General features: G+C 49.1%; 1 protein-coding gene across 2 annotated transcripts in view; it reads left to right on the top strand.

Moving 5' to 3' along the window:
• LOC144773049 (transmembrane protein 45A-like) overlaps positions 1–21,702 on the top strand; it is a 474,612-nt gene that overhangs the window by 66,052 nt on the left and 386,858 nt on the right. The gene's annotated exons all lie outside the window — the stretch shown is intronic.

Raw genomic sequence — 21,702 nt, forward strand, 5'->3', positions numbered from 1 at the left:
ACGTAAAGTCATGTGATATGAAAACAACACTTTTAATTGGTTTATAATAGTTTCTTTTCCAGAATCTTGAAAAACCCCACCCATTTCCCTCACTATCTCTTTTGGTTTCCTGAGAGAAGGATCTCTGCTTTGTTCCAGCTTTTTTCATATCAAAATGGCAGAACAGCAGCCACAGGATTCTTCTGAGTTTGTGTGTGAGTAACTCTATAGATGAGTGTCCGTATGTAATAAGATGTATAGGTGTATGAGTACATATGATGAGTGAGTATATGTATGCGTGCCCATATAGAATTGTTAGTGAATGACTGGATGTGTATGTAGATTTTGGAATTGCTGAATAGGTTGTTCTAACTGGAATTGGTATCTCCATTTTTTTTGAAAATTTTTGTTTCTATTTTTTAATGCGTGTATCAAAGGTTATATTACGCTGAGAGGAGGTCTGCCACTCTTTCACAAGGATGATGTCATCAGTGATGTCATCAGTGATGTCATTTGAGATGTCATCAGTGATGTCATCAGTGATGTCACTGACCATGTCACGAATGATGTAATATGTGACATCATCAGCAGTGGATTGTGGGTGCGCGAGTTATAGCGAGTACAACTAACTATAACGGGGGAATTTCAAAGGTTTTTTAAAATGGTAATTCCTAACTATAACGTGGCTGAAACCTATGGTTTTTTCAGTGAATATCAATGGTTTTGTAAATGATAGTCTTTAAATGTATTAATTGTTATATATTTTATACTGATTTACTATATTATTTTAAATTATTTATTTTTAGATATTTTATTTTTTAAATTACATTACATATTACATCCTGGTTAGAAGGGTTGAAAGCCAATGAGCATGCAGCTCGTGCTGATTGGCTGCCACTGTCTGTCAACACTCCAAAACAGAAAGTGTTGGCAGCCATCTTGTGCCTCATTAGACTGAGGCCCAAGAAAGCAGAAAAACAAACGTGTAGAACTCAAAAAGGGGGCAGGGTAGAAGCACCATGACCCCCTAGGCCTGCTCAGGGGGTCCCACAAGGACCCTCAAGGCCCAATTTTTTTTCTTTTTTCTTTAAAAATCACGGGGTCAGTGTACGGTACGCGCACGGTGTGCGCACGGTACTCGCTTATAGATATATATATTTTTTCTCTTTTGATTTTCTCAGGAACTACTGGAGGGATTTACACCATTTAAGCCAAAGCGTGATCTGCGAATCAGACTACCATTTTGCCAAATTTCTTGTAATTCCGTTCAGCCGTTCGGGCTGCAGCCATGTCTAAATGTCCTATGGAAAATAACATGGGGACAACACGTTTTGGGACCCCTCTTTTTTCTCAGCCCCCACTTGACGAATCCCCCCAAAACTTTTAGGGAAGGAGCGGAGCGGGCCATCTTCTTTGAGAAATTCGGCGCCAAAGTTATTCCCAATAGAATGTTGTGGATTTCCTATGGAAACTAGGTCCTAACTATATCTACCTACTGGCGACCGCCAGTAGGTAATATATATAATTGACAAAAGGCTAGTGTTAAAATCAGCGCTCTCCCACACGCACTGGACATCCACACGCTGCATTGTGGGACTGGTAGTCCTCGTCATTTGCGCAGCGTGGAGAAGAATCCAGCGCAGGTGTGCCTCATTCCACTGGGAAGGAGGGGCCGTAACTGAAGAAGCTCAAGTGAAAGAAAGCATTGTTTGGACTGCTGGCACTGAAGAAAGCTGTTGCTGAAACCGGTCTGCCTTAATCTCCGAATAAACAGCCGTTTGCAATCCCTGCTGTGTCCTTTGTTCTTCTGCCGATGGTGTGAAGTGTTGCAGTTTATTTAATGCGCGCTGCCTATGGTGCGCACAAAGGACCCTCTCAGTAAGAAGCGGTCACAGAGACATGGGAACATTTCTGAAGGTAGTCGATGCATCGAATTATCTGTGACCCACCATTTTACCTACAAAGCACCAGGAAGCTGCCGTGGTACAGCGGATCAAGAACGCTCGACGGGACGCTGTCACTGGATTCTGCGCCCCCATCCAGGGGCTTGTGAGGTTTATGGTTTAGAGAAGGGGACAAAAGGCTAGTGTTAAAATCCGCGCTCTCCGACACGCACTGGACATCCACACGCTGCATTGTGGACTGGCTGTCCTCGTCATTTGCGCAGCGTGGAGAAGAATGCAGCGCAGGTGTGCCTCATTCCACTGGGAAGGAGGGGTTCTAACTTAAGAAGCTCAAGTGAAAGAACGCATTGTTTGGACTGCTGGTACTGAAGAAAGCTGTTGCTGAAACCGGTCTGCCTTAATCTCCGAATAAACAGCCATTTGCAATCCCTGCTGTGTCCTTTGTTCTTCTGCCGATGGTGTGAAGTGTTGGAGTTTACTTAATGCGCGGTGCCTATGGTGCGCACAAAGGACCCTCTCAGTAAGAAGTGGTCACAGAGACATGGGAACATTTCTGAGGGTAGTCGAGGCATCGAATTATCTGTGACCCACCATTTTACCTACAAAGCACCAGTAAGCTGCTGTTGTACAGAGGGTCAAGAACGCTCGACGGGACGCTGTTACTGGATTCTGCGCCCCCATCCAGATGCTTGTGAGGTTTATGGTTGAGAGAAGGGGACAAAAGGCTAGTGTTGAAATCAGCGCTCTCCCACACGCACTGGACATCCACACGCTGCATTGTGGGACTGGTAGTCCTCATCATTTGCGCAGCGTGGAGAAGAATCCAGCGCAGGTGTGCCTCATTCCACTGGGAAGGAGGGGCCGTAACTGAAGAAGCTCAAGTGAAAGAAAGCATTGTTTGGACTGCTGGCACTGAAGAAAGCTGTTGCTGAAACCGGTCTGCCTTAATCTCCGAATAAACAGCCGTTTGCAATCCCTGCTGTGTCCTTTGTTCTTCTGCCGATGGTGTGAAGTGTTGCAGTTTATTTAATGCGCGCTGCCTATGGTGCGCACAAAGGACCCTCTCAGTAAGAAGCGGTCACAGAGACATGGGAACATTTCTGAAGGTACTCGATGCATCGAATTATCTGTGACCCACCATTTTACCTACAAAGCACCAGGAAGCTGCCGTGGTACAGCGGATCAAGAACGCTCGACGGGACGCTGTCACTGGATTCTGCGCCCCCATCCAGGGGCTTGTGAGGTTTATGGTTTAGAGAAGGGGACAAAAGGCTAGTGTTAAAATCCGCGCTCTCCGACACGCACTGGACATCCACACGCTGCATTGTGGACTGGCTGTCCTCGTCATTTGCGCAGCGTGGAGAAGAATGCAGCGCAGGTGTGCCTCATTCCACTGGGAAGGAGGGGTTCTAACTTAAGAAGCTCAAGTGAAAGAACGCATTGTTTGGACTGCTGGTACTGAAGAAAGCTGTTGCTGAAACCGGTCTGCCTTAATCTCCGAATAAACAGCCATTTGCAATCCCTGCTGTGTCCTTTGTTCTTCTGCCGATGGTGTGAAGTGTTGGAGTTTACTTAATGCGCGGTGCCTATGGTGCGCACAAAGGACCCTCTCAGTAAGAAGTGGTCACAGAGACATGGGAACATTTCTGAGGGTAGTCGAGGCATCGAATTATCTGTGACCCACCATTTTACCTACAAAGCACCAGTAAGCTGCTGTTGTACAGAGGGTCAAGAACGCTCGACGGGACGCTGTTACTGGATTCTGCACCCCCATCCAGATGCTTGTGAGGTTTATGGTTGAGAGAAGGGGACAAAAGGCTAGTGTTGAAATCAGCGCTCTCCCACACGCACTGGACATCCACACGCTGCATTGTGGGACTGGTAGTCCTCATCATTTGCGCAGCGTGGAGAAGAATCCAGCGCAGGTGTGCCTCATTCCACTGGGAAGGAGGGGCCGTAACTTAAGAAGTTCAAGTGAAAGAACGCATTGTTTGGACTGCTGACACTGAAGAAAGCTGTTGCTGAAACCGGTCTGCCTTAATCTCCGAATAAACAGCCGTTTGCAATCCCTGCTGTGTCCTTTGTTCTTCTGCCGATGGTGTGAAGTGTTGGAGTTTATTTAATGCGCGCTGCCTATGGTGCGCACAAAGGACCCTCTCAGTAAGAAGCGGTCACAGAGACATGGGAACATTTCTGAAGGTAGTCGATGCATCGAATTATCTGTGACCCACCATTTTACCTACAAAGCACCAGGAAGCTGCCGGGTACAGCGGATCAAGAACGCTCAACGGGACGCTGTCACTGGATTCTGCTCCCCCATCCAGGGGCTTGTGAGGTTTATGGTTTAGAGAAGGGGACAAAAGGCTAGTGTTAAAATCCGCGCTCTCCGACACGCACTGGACATCCACACGCTGCATTGTGGACTGGCTGTCCTCGTCATTTGCGCAGCGTGGAGAAGAATCCAGCGCAGGTGTGCCTCATTCCACTGGGAAGGAGTGGTTCTAACTTAAGAAGCTCAAGTGAAAGAACGCATTGTTTGGACTGCTGGCACTGAAGAAAGCTGTTGCTGAAACCGGTCTGCCTTAATCTCCGAATAAACAGCCGTTTGCAATCCCTGCTGTGTCCTTTGTTCTTCTGCCGATGGTGTGAAGTGTTGGAGTTTATTTAATGCGCTGTGCCTATGGTGCACACAAAGGACCCTCTCAGTAAGAAGTGGTCACAGAGACATGGAAACATTTCTGAAGGTAGTCGAGGCATCGAATTATCTGTGACCCACCATTTTACCTACAAAACACCAGGAAGCTGCTGTTGTACAGCGGGTCAAGAACGCTCGACGGGACGCTGTTACTGGATTCTGCGCCCCCATCCAGATGCTTGTGAGGTTTATGGTTGAGAGAAGGGGACAAAAGGCTAGTGTTAAAATCAGCGCTCTCCCACACGCACTGGACATCCACACGCTGCATTGTAGGACTGGTAGTCCTCGTCATTTGCGCAGCGTGGAGAAGAATCCAGCGCAGGTGTGCCTCATTCCACTGGGAAAGAGGGGCCGTAACTTAAGAAGCTCAAGTGAAAGAACACATTGTTTAGACTGCTGGCACTGAAGAAAGCTGTTGCTGAAACCGGTCTGCCTTAATCTCCGAATAAACAGCCGTTTGCAATCCCTGCTGTGTCCTTTGTTCTTCTGCCGATGGTGTGAAGCGTTGGAATTTATTTATTGCGCGCTGCCTATGGTGCGCACAAATGACCCTCTCAGTAAGAAGCGGTCACAGAGACATGGGAACATTTCTGAAGATAGTCGAGGCATCGAATTATCTGTGACCCACCATTTTACCTACAAAGCACCAGGAAGCTGCTGTGGTACAGCGGGTCAAGAACGCTCGACGGGACGCTGTCACTGAATTCTGCGCCCCCATCCAGGTGCTTGTGAGGTTTATGGTTGAGAGAAGGTGACAAAAGGCTAGTGTTAAAATCAGCACTCTCCCACACGCACTGGACATCCACACGCTGCATTGTGGGACTGATAGTCCTTGTCATTTGCGCAGCGTGAAGAAGAATCCAGCGCAGGTGGGCCTCATTCCACTGGGAAGGAAGGGCCGTAACTTAAGAAGCTCAAGTGAAAGAACGCATTGTTTGGACTGCTGGCACTGAAGTAAGCTGTTGCTGAATCCGGTCTGCCTTAATCTCCGAATAAACAGCCGTTTTCAATCCCTGCTGTGTCCTTTGTTCTTCTGCCGATGGTGTGAAGTGATGGAGTTTATTTAATGCGCGCTGCCTATGGTGCGCACAAAGGACCCTCTCAGTAAGAAGCGGTCACAGAGATATGGGAACATTTCTGAAGGTAGTCGAGGCATCAAATTATCTGTGACCCACCATTTTACCTACAAAGCACCAGGAAGCTGCTGTGGTACAGCGGGTCAAGAACGCTCGACGGGACGCTGTCACTGGATTCTGCGCCCTCATCCAGGTGCTTGTGAGGTTTATGGTTGAGAGAAGGGGACAAAAGGGCTAGTGTTAAAATCAGCGCTCTCCCACATGCACTGGACATCCATACGCTGCATTGTGGGACTGGTACTCCTCGTCATTTGCGCAGCGTGGTGAAGAATCCAGCGCAGGTGTGCCTCATTCCACTGGGAAGGAGGGGCCGTAACTTAAGAAGTTCAAGTGAAAGAACAAATTGTTTGGACTGCTGACACTGAAGAAAGCTGTTGCTGAAACCGGTCATCCTTAATCTCCGAATAAACAGCCGTTTGCAATCCCTGCGTGTGTCCTTTTTTCTTCTGCCGATGGTGTGAAGTGTTGGAGTTTATTTAATGCGCGCTGCCTAGGGTGCGCACCAAGGACCCTCTCAGTAAGAAGCGGTCACTGAGACATGGGAACATTTCTGAAGGTAGTCGAGGCATCGAATTATCTGTGACCCACCATTTTACCTACAAAGCTCCAGGAAGCTGCTGTGGTACAGCGGGTCAAGAACGCTCGACGGGACGCTGTCACTGGATTCTGCGCCCTCATCCAGGTGCTTGTGAGGTTTATGGTTGAGAGAAGGGGACAAAAGGCTAGTGTTAAAATCAGCGCTCTCCCACATGCACTGGACATCCACACTCTGCATGGTGGGATTGGTAGTCCTCGTCATTTGCGCAGCGTGGAGAAGAATCTAGCGCAGGTGTGCCTCATTCCACTGGGAAGGAGGGGTTCTAACTTAAGAAGCTCAAGTGAAAGAACGCATTGTTTGGACTGCTGGCACTGAAGAAAGCTGTTGCTGAAACCGGTCTGCCTTAATCTCCGAATAAACAGCCGTTTGCAATCCCTGCTGTGTCCTTTGTTCTTCTGCCGATGGTGTGAAGTGTTGGAGTTTATTTAATGCGCGCTGCCTATGATGCGCACAAAGGACCCTCTCAGTAAGAAGCGGTCACAGAGACATGGGAACATTTCTGAAGGTAGTCGAGGCATCGAATTATCTGTGACCCACCATTTTACCTACAAAGCTCCAGGAAGCTGCCGTGGTACAGCGGATCAAGAATGCTCGACGGGACGCTGTCACTGGATTCTGCGCCCCCATCCAGGTGCTTGTGAGGTTTATGGTTTAGAGAAGGGGACAAAAGGCTAGTGTTAAAATCAGCGCTCTCCGAAACGCACTGGACATCCACACGCTGCATTGTGGGACTGGTAATCATCGTCATTTGCACAGCGTGGAGAAGAATCCAGCGCAGGTGTGCCTCATTCCACTGGGAAGGAGGGGCCGTAACTTAAGAAGCTCAAGTGAAAGAACGCATTGTTTAGACTGCTGGCACTGAAGAAAGCTGTTGCTGAAACCGGTCTGCCTTAATCTCCGAATAAACAGCCGTTTGCAATCTCTGCTGTGTCCTTTGTTCTTCTGCCGATGGTGTGAAGTGTTGGAGTTTATTTAATGCGCGCTGCCTATGGTGCGCACAAAGGACCCTCTCAGTAAGAAGCGGTCACAGAGACATGGGAACATTACTGAAGGTAGTCGAGGCATCGAATTATCTGTGACCCACCATTTTACCTACAAAGCACCAGGAAGCTGCCGTGGTACAGCGGATCAAGAACGCTCGACGGGACGCTGTCACTGGATTCTGCGCCCCCATCCAGGTACTTGTGAGGTTTATGGTTTAGAGAAGGGGACAAAAGGCTAGTGTTAAAATCAGCGCTCTCCGACACGCACTGGACATCCACACGCTGCATTGTGGGACTGGCTGTCCTCGTCATTTGCGCAGCGTGGAGAAGAATCCAGCGCAGGTGTGCCTCATTCCACTGGGAAGGAGGGGTTCTAACTTAAGAAGCTCAAGTGAAAGAACGCATTGTTTGGACTGCTGGCACTGAAGAAAGCTGTTGCTGAAACCGGTCTGCCTTAATCTCCGAATAAACAGCCGTTTGCAATCCCTGCTGTGTCCTTTGTTCTTCTGCCGATGGTGTGAAGTGTTGGAGTTTATTTAATGCGCGCTGCCTATGGTGCGCACAAAGGACCCTCTCAGTAAGAAGTGGTCACAGAGACAATGGAACATTTCTGAAGGTAGTCGAGGCATCGAATTATCTGTGACCCACCATTTTACCTACAAAGCACCAGGAAGCTGCTGTTGTACAGCAGGTCAAGAACGCTCGACGGGACGCTGTTACTGGATTCTGCGCCCCCATCCAGGTGCTTGTGAGGTTTATGGTTGAGAGAAGGGGACAAAAGGCTAGTGTTAAAATCAGCGCTCTCCCACAGGCACTGCACATCCACACGCTGCATTGTGGGACTGGTAGTCCTCGTCATTTGCGCAGCGTGGAGAAGAATCCAGCGCAGGTGTGCCTCATTCCACTGGGAAGGAGGGGCCGTAACTTAAGAAGCTCAAGTGAAAGAACGCATTGTTTGGACTGCTGGCACTGAAGAAAGCTGTTGCTGAAACCGGTCTGCCTTAATCTCCGAATAAACAGCCGTTTGCAATCCCTGCTGTGTCCTTTGTTCTTCTGCCGATTGTGTGAAGTGTTGGAGTTTATTTAATTCGCGCTGCCTATGGTGCGCACAAAGGACCCTCTCAGTAAGAAGTGGTCACAGAGACATGGGAACATTTCTGAAGATAGTCGAGGCATCGAATTATCTGTGACCCACCATTTTATCTACTAAGCACCAGGAGGCTGCTGTGGTACAGCGGGTCAAGAACGCTCGACGGGACTCTGTCACTGGATTCTGCGCCCCCATCCAGGTGCTTGTGAGGTTTATGGTTGAGAGAAGGGGACAAAAGGCTAGTGTTAAAATCAGCACTCTCTCACATGCACTGGACATCCACACTCTGCATTGTGGGACTGGTAGTCCTCGTCATTTGCGCAGCGTGGAGAAGGATCTAGCGCAGGTGTGCCTCATTCCTCTGGGAAGGAGGGGCCGTAACTTAAGAAGCTCAAGTGAAAGAAAGCATTGTTTGGACTGCTGGCACTGAAGAAAGCTGTTGCTGAAACCGGTCTGCCTTAATCTCCGAATAAACAGCCATTTGCAATCCCTGCTGTGTCCTTTGTTCTTCTGCCGATGGTGTGAAGTGTTGGAGTTTATTTCATGCACGCTGCCTATGGTGCGCACAAAGGACCCTCTCAGTAAGAAGCGGTCACAGAGACATGGGAACATTTCTGAAGATAGTCGAGGCATCGAATTATCTGTGACCCACCATTTTACCTACAAAGCACCAGGAAGCTGCTGTGGTACAGTGGGTCAAGAACGCTCGACGGGACGCTCCCACTGGATTCTGCGCCCCCATCCAGGTGCTTGTGAGGTTTATGGTTGAGAGAAGGGGACAAAAGGCTAGTGTTAAAATCAGCACTCTCCCACACACACTGGACATCCACACGCTGCATTGTGGGACTGGTAGTCCTTGTCATTTGCGCAGCGTGGAGAAGAATCCAGCGCAGGTGGGCCTCATTCCACTGGGAAGGAGGGGCCGTAACTTAAGAAGATCAAGTGAAAGAACGCATTGTTTGGACTGCTGGCACTGAAGAAAGCTGTTGCTGAATCTGGTCTGCCTTAATCTCTGAATAAACAGCCATTTGCAATCCCTGCTGTGTCCTTTGTTCTTCTGCCGATGGTGTGAAGTTTTGGAGTTTATTTAATGCGCGCTGCCTATGGTGCGCACAAAGGACCCTCTCAGTAAGAAGCGGTCACAGAGACATGGGAACATTTCTGAAGGTAGTCGAGGCATCGAATTATCTGTGACCCACCATTTTACCTACAAAGCACCAGGAAGCTGCTGTGGTACAGCGGGTCAAGAACGCTCGACAGGACGCTGTCACTGGATTCTGCGCCCCCATCCAGGTGCTTGTGAGGTTTATGGTTGAGAGAAGGGGACAAAAGGCTAGTGTAAAAATCAGCGCTCTCCCACATGCACTGGACATCCATACGCTGCATTGTGGGACTGCTACTCCTCGTCATTTGCGCAGCGGAAGAAGAATCCAGCGCAGGTGTGCCTTATTCCACTGGGAAGGAGGGGCCGTAACTTAAGAAGTTCAAGTGAAAGAACGCATTGTTTGGACTGCTGACACTGAAGAAAGCTGTTGCTGAAACCGGTCTTCCTTAATCTCCGAATAAACATCCGTTTGCAATCCCTGCGTGTGTCCTTTGTTCTTCTGCCGATGGTGTGAAGTGTTGGAGTTTATTTAATGCGCGCTCCTAGGGTGCGCACCAAGGACCCTCTCAGTACGAAGCGGTCACAGAGACATTGGAACATTTCTGAAGGTAGTCGAGGCATCGAATTATCTGTGACCCACCATTTTACCTACAAAGCACCAGGAAGCTGCTGTTGTACAGTGGGTCAAGAACGCTCGACGGGACGCTGTTACTGGATTCTGCGCCCCATCCAGGTGCTTGTGAGGTTTATGGTTGAGAGAAGGGGACAAAAGGCTAGTGTTAAAATCATCACTCTCCCACACGCACTGGACATCCACACGCTGCATTGTGGGACTGGTAGTCCTTGTCATTTGCTCACCATGTAGAAGAATCCAGCGCAGGTGGGCCTCATTCCAATCGGAAGGAGGGGCCGTAACTTAAGAAGCTCAAGTGAAAGAACGCATTGTTTGGACTGCTGGCACTGAAGAAAGTTGTTGCTGAATCCGGTCTGCCTTAATCTCCGAATAAACAGCCGTTTGCAATCCCTGCTGTGTCCTTTGTTCTTCTGCCGATGGTGTGAAGTGTTGGAGTTTATTTAATGCGCGCTGCCTATGGTGCGCACAAAGGACCCTCTCAGTAAGAAGGGGTCACAGAGACATGGGAACATTTCTGAAGGTAGTCGAGGCATCGAATTATCTGTGACCCACAATTTTACCTACAAAGCACCAGAAAGCTGCTGTGGTACAGCGGGTCAAGAACGCTCGACGGGACGCTGTCACTGGATTCTACGCCACCATCCAGGTGCTTTTGAGGTTTATGGTTGAGAGAAGGGGACAAAAGGCTAGTGTTAAAATCAGCGCTCTCCCACATGCACTGGACATCCATACGCTGCATTGTGGGACTGGTACTCCTCGTCATTTGCGCAGCGTGGTGAAGAATCCAGCGCAGGTGTGCCTCATTCCACTGGGAAGGAGGGGCCGTAACTTAAGAAGTTCAAGTGAAAGAACGAATTGTTTGGACTGCTGACACTGAAGAAAGCTGTTGCTGAAACCGGTCTTCCTTAATCTCCGAATAAACAGCCGTTTGCAATCCCTGCGTGTGTCCTTTGTTCTTCTGCCGATGGTGTGAAGTGTTGGAGTTTATTTAATGCACGCTGCCTAGGGTGCGCACCAAGGACCCTCTCAGTAAGAAGCGGTCACAGAGACATGAGAACATTTCTGAAGGTAGTCGAGGCATCGAATTATCTGTGACCCACCATTTTACCTACAAAGCACCAGGAAGCTGCTGTGGTACAGCGGGGCAAGAACGCTCGACGGGACGCTGTCACTGGATTCTGCGCCCCCATCCAGGTGCTTGTGAGGTTTATGGTTGAGAGAAAGCGACAAAAGGCTAGTGTTAAAATCAGCGCTCTCCCACATGCACTGGACATCCACACTCTGCATTGTGGGACTGGTAGTCCTCGTCATTTGCGCAGCGTGGAGAAGAATCTAGCGCAGGTGTGCCTCATTCCTCTGGGAAGGAGGGGCCGTAACTTAAGAAGCTCAAGTGAAAGAAAGCATTGTTTGGACTGCTGGCACTGAAGAAAGCTGTTGCTGAAACCGGTCTGCCTTAATCTCCGAATAAACAGCCGTTTGCAATCCCTGCTGTGTCCTTTGTTCTTCTGCCGATGGTGTGAAGTGTTGGAGTTTATTTAATGCGCGCTACCTATGGTGCGCACAAAGGACCCTCTCAGTAAGAAGCGGTCACAGAGACATGGGAACATTTCTGAAGGTAGTTGAGGCATCGAATTATCTGTGACCCACCATTTTACCTACAAAGCACCAGGAAGCTGCTCTGGTACAGCGGGTCAAGAACGCTCGACGGGACGCTGTCACTGGATTCTGCGCCCCCATCCAGGTGCTTGTGAGGTTTATGGTTGAGAGAAGGAGACAAAAGGCTAGTGTTAAAATCAGCGCTCTCCCACATGCACTGGACATCCACACTCTGCATTGTGGGACTGGTAGTCCTCGTCATTTGCGCAGCGTGGAGAAGAATCTAGCGCAGGTGTGCCTCATTCCACTGGGAAGGAGGGGCCGTAACTTAAAAAGCTCAAGTGAAAGAACGCATTGTTTGGACTGCTGGCACTGAAGAAAGCTGTTGCTGAAACCGGTCTGCCTTAATCTCCGAATAAACAGCCGTTTGCAATCCCTGCTGTGTCCATTGTTCTTCTGCCGATGGTGTGAAGTGTTGGAGTTTATTTAATGCGCGCTGCCTATGGTGGGCACAAAAGACCCTCTCAGTAAGAAGCGGTCACAGAGACATGGAAACATTTCTGAAGGTAGTCGAGGCATCGAATTATCTGTGACCCACCATTTTACCTACAAAGCACCAGGAAGCTGCTGTGGTACAGCGGGTCAAGAACGCTCGACCGGACGCTGTCACTGGATTCTGAACCCCCATCCAGGTGCTTGTGAGGTTTATGGTTGAGAGAAGGGGACAAAAGGCTAGTGTTAAAATCAGCGCTCTCCCACACGCACTGGACATCCACACGCTGCATTGTGGGACTAGTAGTCCTTGTCATTTGCGTAGCGTGGAGAAGAATCCAGCACAGGTGTGCCTCCTTGTGGGACCCCCTGAGCAGGCCTAGGGGGTCAGGGTGCTTCTACCCTGCTCCCTTTGTGTGTTTTCCACCTTTGTTTTACTGCTTTATTGTGCCTTGGTTCTACCGAGGCACAATATGGCTGCCAACACTTCCCGGTTTGGAGTGTTGACAGACAGTGGCAGTCAATCAGCATGCCTTCCCGAGAAAGCTGCATGCTCATTGGCTGTCCACACTTCTAACCAGGAAGTGTTGGCATCCATCTTGTGCTTGATAGACCGAGGCACAAGAAAGCAGAAAAACAAACGAGAAGAACACAAAAAGGGGGCAGGGTAGATACACCCTGACCCCCTAGGCCTGCCCAGGTGGTCCCACAAGTACAAAAAAGGCCCACATTTTCTTTTTTAAAAACCTGGTCTGTTTTTTTTTAAATTACCCCCCGGAGGGACCAAATTGCGGCGGCATAGTGATGAAGAAGTGTGGGGGGTCCACATTCCCCCCCACACTGCCCCGGGGACCTCCGCCCCGGGGCAAAGCAACGCAGCTCCTTGGGGCATACTGGAGGGCTACTTGGCCCCCAGGGATCCCCAGTATGCAAGGCGAATTAGTTCCTATTCTGCAAGCACGCCAGGGGTTGCGCTGCAGAGAGGTGTAAAAAAGGGTGTGGCCTCATTACACCTCTCTGCAATGCAGCCCCCTAGCGCATACTGCAGGTTCCAGGTGGGCTAGTTGGCCCCCAGGGACCTCCAGGATGCAAGGGGAATTAGTTCCCCCTCTGCAAACACGCCTGGGGGCTGCATTGCAGAGAGGTGTAAAAAACGGTGTGACCTCATTACACCTCTCTGTAATGCAGCTCCCTGGCTTATACTGGAGGCTCCTGGTGGGCTAGTTGCCCCCAGGGACCCCCAGTATGCAAGGGGAATTAGTTCCTCCTCTGCAAACGCGCCAGGGGTTGCGCTGCAGAGTGTTGTAAAAAGGGGGCGTGCCCTCTGAACACCTGCCTGCAAAAATGTAGTAAATCAGTATAAAAAATATAACAATTAATACATTTAAAAATTGTTATTTAAAAAACCTTCGAAATTCAATGAAAAAACCATAGGTTTCAGGCCTTATTTAGTTAGGAATTAGCATTTAAAAAACTTGCAAATTCACTTACAAAAACCATAGGTTTCAGGCCTTATATAGTTAGGAATTAGCATTTAAAAAAACCTTGCAAATTCACTGAAAAAACCATAGGTTTCAGGCCTTATATAGTTAGGAATTAGCTTTTAAAAAACCTTGCAAATTCACTGAAAGAACCAAAGATTTCAGGCCTTATATAGTTAGAAATTAGCATTTAAAAAACCTTGCAAATTCACTGAAAAAAACATAGGTTTTAGGCCTTATATAGTTAGGAATTAGCATTTAAAAAACCTTTGAAATTCACTGAAAATAACCATAGGTTTCAGGCCTTATATAGTTAGGAATTAGCTTTTAAAAAAACTTTGAAATTCACTCAAAAAAGGTGTTATAGTTAGCTGGACATTTCACTCATACAAAACCATTGAAATTGCTCCTATATAGTTAGTTGTACTAACTATATTTCGCGCACCCGCAATCCACTGCTGATGATGTCACATATTAGATCATTCATGACATGGTCAGTGACATCACTGATGACATCTCAAATGACATCACTGATGACATCATCCAGTGAATGTGGTTTGCTTCGTTATTTAAATATGCATTATATATATAGCAATTTGCATTGAAGAATGAGCGGATATATATAAATAAATACCAAAAATACCATCCAAGCCAACCTGAAATAAATAAAAGCAACCCCTGAAACGTGTTTCGCTCTCATTAGAGCTATTCAGAGAGTTATGCAAAAAAAGAAGCTAAGAACTCTGGGTAGTTCTCGAGTTTAGGTGGTAAAGAGCATTCTCAACACCAGCAACACTCTAAATTTGCTCACCTCAAAAGACCTTGTCCCTTTCTATCTCTGCATGGATGGCACTGTGCTAATCCTATGCTCAAAGAATTTGATAAAAAAGCAGACATTTGGGTGAGCAAACTTAGAGTGTTGCTGGTGCTGAGAGTGCTCTATCCTGGAGCTGCTTTCCACCTAAACTTGAGAACTCATGCTGCATATCTCACTATGCCTATCTTCTGTTAGCCTCTCATATGTATCTCTGATAGCAGGATTTTTTACTTGTTAAGCATCTCTCTTCCATACAAACACTGTAAATCTCATTTTTGTGAGCATTCCACACAAGGCTAAATGTTATTGCAAATGTAACTCCTCAGGATTCTTATATTTTTGTGCAAGATACTGCGGTTTTAGTGCATTCTATCCTCATTTCATCCATCTGCAATAACTCTTATCTTAGATTAGGCAACAACAGTTTCTGTAATATGTTGTATACTTTGCGATGCATTAAGGGTTTTGTCACCAACCAGCCACAGGAATGCAGGCGATAAACTTCCAGTGTTTAAGAAATTATTTTCCCTCTCCTTCTTTTGCCCTGCTAAACCAGGGGCTTCCAAAAGGGACACAACTGACTTCAATACTCAAACAGACACACAGAATCCTATACCATACTAATGGCCCTTCCAGCCTTAAGGTGTTCTTCCCCCAAACCTTTTGCCTGCTTACCTCATCTTTTGCTGATTATTTTTGTTGGCCTTGGGACTCTGAGCACTTTACCACTGCTGACCACTGCTAAAATGCATGTGCTTCTCCCCTAAACATGGTAACATTGGTATGTACACAAATGGCATATTTAAATGTACTTGTAAACACCGTGTACAGTGGTATACCATATACACAGGGCTGAAAATTAAATGCTACTAATGGGCCTGTAGCACTGATTGTGCCACCCACACTATTAGTCTCAGGCCTGCTACTGCAGAGCCTGTGTGTGGAATTTTACTTCCTTGTCTACGTGGCATTAAAAACCCCTTGCCAAGCTTTCAGCTTACCTTTATTACACATAAGTCACCTCTAAGGTAGGCCAGGCCCTCTGTATCCCATAGGGCAGGGTGCTATGTAACGAATAGGTAGGAAATGTACTTTTAAGCTTTGCATGTCTTTGTAGTGAAAACCACCTACATTAATTTTTCACTACAGTGAGGCTTACTCCTCTCTTAGATTAACATTGTGATTTCTTTAATACACTCCTGTAAGCTGAAAATCCTGGTTAGAAAGGAGTAGCTGTGTCATGTTTTATATCTTTGGAATGGTAATAATAAATCCCCTCTACTGGTTTGGTTGGATTTCACATAACTTTTTTAGATGTGCCACTTTTAGAAAGTGGTAATTGCAAACACAACAGTGATGGACAGAATGTGGATCAATGTCACACATTCACCCCAGTCCAAAGATCTGGGCCCAAATCCATCGTTTTTCCACTCCACACCACCCTGGGTTAGACAATGGCGATATGCAAATCAGCGCTGACCCTGTGCCCCATGGGAACAGTCCAGTCCGAACTACAAAAGCCATGTCCTTCCCAGAACGGAAACAAGCATCCGAGGACCGGCCCGGTTTCGAGGTAACACCTCTCATCAGCCCGGCTAGCTTGATTCCAGTGGTGTGGAGTGCCTGGGACTCACGTCTGAGCATCCCCAGTACACTTAGAGCGGTAATTGCAAACACAACAGTGATGGACAGAATGTGGATCAATGTCACACATTCACCCCAGTCCAAAGATCTGGGCCCAAATCCATCGTTTTTCCACTCCACACCACCCTGGGTTAGACAATGGCGATATGCAAATCAGCGCTGACCCTGTGCCCCATGGGAACAGTCCAGTCCGAACTACAAAAGCCATGTCCTTCCCAGAACAGAAACAAGCATCCGAGGACCGGCCCGGTTTCGAGGTAACACCTCTCATCAGCCCGGCGAGCTTGATTCCAGTGGTGTGGAGTGCCTGGGACTCACGTCTGAGCATCCCCAGTACACTTAGAGCGGTAATTGCAAACACAACAGTGATGTTCAGAATGTGGATCAATGTCACACATTCACCCCAGTCCAAAGATCTGAGCCCAAATCCATCGTTTTTCCACTCCACACCACCCTGGGTTAGACAATGGCGATATGCAAATCAGCGCTGACCCTGTGCCCCATGGGAACAGTCCAGTCCGAACTACAAAAGCCATGTCCTTCCCAGAACGGAAACAAGCATCCGAGGACCGGCCCGGTTTCGAGGTAACACCTCTCATCAGCCCGGCTAGCTTGATTCCAGTGGTGTGGAGTGCCTGGGACTCACGTCTGAGCATCCCCAGTACACTTAGAGCGGTAATTGCAAACACAACAGTGATGGACAGAATGTGGATCAATGTCACACATTAACCCCAGTCCAAAGATCTGGGCCCAAATCCATCGTTTTTCCACTCCACACCACCCTGGGTTAGACAATGGCGATATGCAAATCAGCGCTGACCCTGTGCCCCATGGGAACAGTCCAGTCCGAACTACAAAAGCCATGTCCTTCCCAGAACGGAAACAAGCATCCGAGGACCGGCCCGGTTTCGAGGTAACACCTCTCATCAGCCCGGCTAGCTTGATTCCAGTGGTGTGGAGTGCCTGGGACTCACGTCTGAGCATCCCCAGTACACTTAGAGCGGTAATTGCAAACACAACAGTGATGGACAGAATGTGGATCAATGTCACACATTCACCCCAGTCCAAAGATCTGGGCCCAAATCCATCGTTTTTCCACTCCACACCACCCTGGGTTAGACAATGGCGATATGCAAATCAGCGCTGACCCTGTGCCCCATGGGAACAGTCCAGTCCGAACTACAAAAGCCATGTCCTTCCCAGAACGGAAACAAGCATCCGAGGACCGGCCCGGTTTCGAGGTAAGACCTCTCATCAGCCCGGCTAGCTTGATTCCAGTGGTGTGGAGTGCCTGGGACTCACGTCTGAGCATCCCCAGTACACTTAGAGCGGTAATTGCAAACACAACAGTGATGGACAGAATGTGGATCAATGTCACACATTCACCCCAGTCCAAAGATCTGGGCCCAAATCCATTGTTTTTCCACTCCACACCACCCTGGGTTAGACAATGGCGATATGCAAATCAGCGCTGACCCTGTGCCCCATGGGAACAGTCCAGTCCGAACTACAAAAGCCATGTCCTTCCCAGAATAGAAACAAGCATCCGAGGACCGGCCTGGTTTCGAGGTAACACCTCTCATCAGTCCGGCTAGCTTGATTCCAGTGGTGTGGAGTGCCTGGGACTCACGTCTGAGCATCCCCAGTACACTTAGAGCGGTAATTGCAAACACAACAGTGATGGACAGAATGTGGATCAATGTCACACATTCACCCCAGTCCAAAGATCTGGGCCCAAATCCATCGTTTTTCCACTCCACACCACCCTGGGTTAGACAATGGCGATATGCAAATCAGCGATGACCCTGTGCCCCATGGGAACAGTCCAGTCCGAACTACAAAAGCCATGTCCTTCCCAGAACGGAAACAAGCATCCGAGGACCGGCCCGGTTTCGAGGTAACACCTCTCATCAGCCCGGCTAGCTTGATTCCAGTGGTGTGGAGTGCCTGGGACTCACGTCTGAGCATCCCCAGTACACTTAGAGCGGTAATTGCAAACACAACAGTGATGGACAGAATGTGGATCAATGTCACACATTCACCCCAGTCCAAAGATCTGGGCCCAAATCCATCGTTTTTCCACTCCACACCACCCTGGGTTAGACAATGGCGATATGCAAATCAGCGCTGACCCTGTGCCCCATGGGAACAGTCCAGTCCGAACTACAAAAGCCATGTCCTTCCCAGAACGGAAACAAGCATCCGAGGACCGGCCCGGTTTCGAGGTAACACCTCTCATCAGCCCGGCTAGCTTGATTCCAGTGGTGTGGAGTGCCTGGGACTCACGTCTGAGCATCCCCAGTACACTTAGAGCGGTAATTGCAAACACAACAGTGATGGACAGAATGTGGATCAATGTCACACATTCACCCCAGTCCAAAGATCTGGGCCCAAATCCATCGTTTTTCCACTCCACACCACCCTGGGTTAGACAATGGCGATATGCAAATCAGCGCTGACCCTGTGCCCCATGGGAACAGTCCAGTCCGAACTACAAAAGCCATGTCCTTCCCAGAACGGAAACAAGCATCCGAGGACCGGACCGGTTTCGAGGTAACACCTCTCATCAGCCCGGCTAGCTTGATTCCAGTGGTGTGGAGTGCCTGGGACTCACGTCTGAGCATCCCCAGTACACTTAGAGCGGTAATTGCAAACACAACAGTGATGGACAGAATGTGGATCAATGTCACACATTCACCCCAGTCCAAAGATCTGGGCCCAAATCCATCGTTTTTCCACTCCACACCACCCTGGGTTAGACAATGGCGATATGCAAATCAGCGCTGACCCTGTGCCCCATGGGAACAGTCCAGTCCGAACTACAAAAGCCATGTCCTTCCCAGAACGGAAACAAGCATCCGAGGACCGGCCCGGTTTCGAGGTAACACCTCTCATCAGCCCGGCTAGCTTGATTCCAGTGGTGTGGAGTGCCTGGGACTCACGTCTGAGCATCCCCAGTACACTTAGAGCGGTAATTGCAAACACAACAGTGATGGACAGAATGTGGATCAATGTCACACATTCACCCCAGTCCAAAGATCTGGGCCCAAATCCATCGTTTTTCCACTCCACACCACCCTGGGTTAGACAATGGCGATATGCAAATCAGCGCTGACCCTGTGCCCCATGGGAACAGTCCAGTCCGAACTACAAAAGCCATGTCCTTCCCAGAACGGAAACAAGCATCCGAGGACCGGCCCGGTGTCGAGGTAACACCTCTCATCAGCCCGGCTAGCTTGATTCCAGTGGTGTGGAGTGCCTGGGACTCACGTCTGAGCATCCCCAGTACACTTAGAGCAGTAATTGCAAACACAACAGTGATGGACAGAATGTGGATCAATGTCACACATTCACCCCAGTCCAAAGATCTGGGCCCAAATCCATCGTTTTTCCACTCCACACCACCCTGGGTTAGACAATGGCGATATGCAAATCAGCGCTGACCCAGTGCCCCATGGGAACAGTCCAGTCCGAACTACAAAAGCCATGTCCTTCCCAGAACGGAAACAAGCATCCGAGGACCGGCCCGGTTTCGAGGTAACACCTCTCATCAGCCCGGCTAGCTTGATTCCAGTGGTGTGGAGTGCCTGGGACTCACGTCTGAGCATCCCCAGTACACTTAGAGCGGTAATTGCAAACACAACAGTGATGGACAGAATGTGGATCAATGTCACACATTCACCCCAGTCCAAAGATCTGGGCCCAAATCCATCGTTTTTCCACTCCACACCACCCTGGGTTAGACAATGGCGATATGCAAATCAGCGCTGACCCTGTGCCCCATGGGAACAGTCCAGTCCGAACTACAAAAGCCATGTCCTTCCCAGAACGGAAACAAGCATCCGAGGACCGGCCCGGTTTCGATGTAACACCTCTCATCAGCCCGGCTAGCTTGATTCCAGTGGTGTGGAGTGCCTGGGACTCACGTCTGAGCATCCCCAGTACACTTAGAGCGGTAATTGCAAACACAACAGTGATGGACAGAATGTGGATCAATGTCACACATTCACCCCAGTCCAAAGATCTGGGCCCAAATCCATCGTTTTTCCACTCCACACCACCCTGGGTTGACAATGGCGATATGCAAATCAGCGCTGACCCTGTGCCCCATGGGAACAGTCCAGTCCGAACTACAAAAGCCATGTCCTTCCCAGAACGGAAACAAGCATCCGAGGACCGGCCCGGTTTCGAGGTAACACCTCTCATCAGCCCGGCTAGCTTGATTCCAGTGGTGTGGAGTGCCTGGGACTCACGTCTGAGCATCCCCAGTACACTTAGAGCGGTAATTGCAAACACAACAGTGATGGACAGAATGTGGATCAATGTCACACATTCACCCCAGTCCAAAGATCTGGGCCCAAATCCATCGTTTTTCCACTCCACACCACCCTGGGTTAGACAATGGCGATATGCAAATCAGCGCTGACCCTGTGCCCCATGGGAACAGTCCAGTCCGAACTACAAAAGCCATGTCCTTCCCAGAACGGAAACAAGCATCCGAGGACCGGCCCGGTTTCGAGGTAACACCTCTCATCAGCCCGGCTAGCTTGATTCCAGTGGTGTGGAGTGCCTGGGACTCACGTCTGAGCATCCCCAGTACACTTAGAGCGGTAATTGCAAACACAACAGTGATGGACAGAATGTGGATCAATGTCACACATTCACCCCAGTCCAAAGATCTGGGCCCAAATCCATCGTTTTTCCACTCCACACCACCCTGGGTTAGACAATGGCGATATGCAAATCAGCGCTGACCCTGTGCCCCATGGGAACAGTCCAGTCCGAACTACAAAAGCCATGTCCTTCCCAGAACGGAAACAAGCATCCGAGGACCGGCCCGGTTTCGAGGTAACACCTCTCATCAGCCCGGCTAGCTTGATTCCAGAGGTGTGGAGTGCCTGGGACTCACGTCTGAGCATCCCCAGTACACTTAGAGCGGTAATTGCAAACACAACAGTGATGGACAGAATGTGGATCAATGTCACACATTCACCCCAGTCCAAAGATCTGGGCCCAAATCCATCGTTTTTCCACTCCACACCACCCTGGGTTAGACAATGGCGATATGCAAATCAGCGCTGACCCTGTGCCCCATGGGAACAGTCCAGTCCGAACTACAAAAGCCATGTCCTTCCCAGAACGGAAACAAGCATCCGAGGACCGGCCCGGTTTCGAGCTAACACCTCTCATCAGCCCGGCTAGCTTGATTCCAGTGGTGTGGAGTGCCTGGGACTCACGTCTGAGCATCCCCAGTACACTTAGAGCGGTAATTGCAAACACAACAGTGATGGACAGAATGTGGATCAATGTCACACATTCACCCCAGTCCAAAGATCTGGGCCCAAATCCATCGTTTTTCCACTCCACACCACCCTGGGTTAGACAATGGCGATATGCAAATCAGCGCTGACCCTGTGCCCCATGGGAACAGTCCAGTCCGAACTACAAAAGCCATGTCCTTCCCAGAACGGAAACAAGCATCCGAGGACGGGCCCGGTTTCGAGCTAACACCTCTCATCAGCCCGGCTAGCTTGATTCCAGTGGTGTG

This window comes from Lissotriton helveticus, chromosome 8 (genome assembly GCF_964261635.1).
Source record: "Lissotriton helveticus chromosome 8, aLisHel1.1, whole genome shotgun sequence".
In the NCBI taxonomy this organism is placed as follows: Eukaryota; Metazoa; Chordata; class Amphibia; order Caudata; family Salamandridae; genus Lissotriton; species Lissotriton helveticus.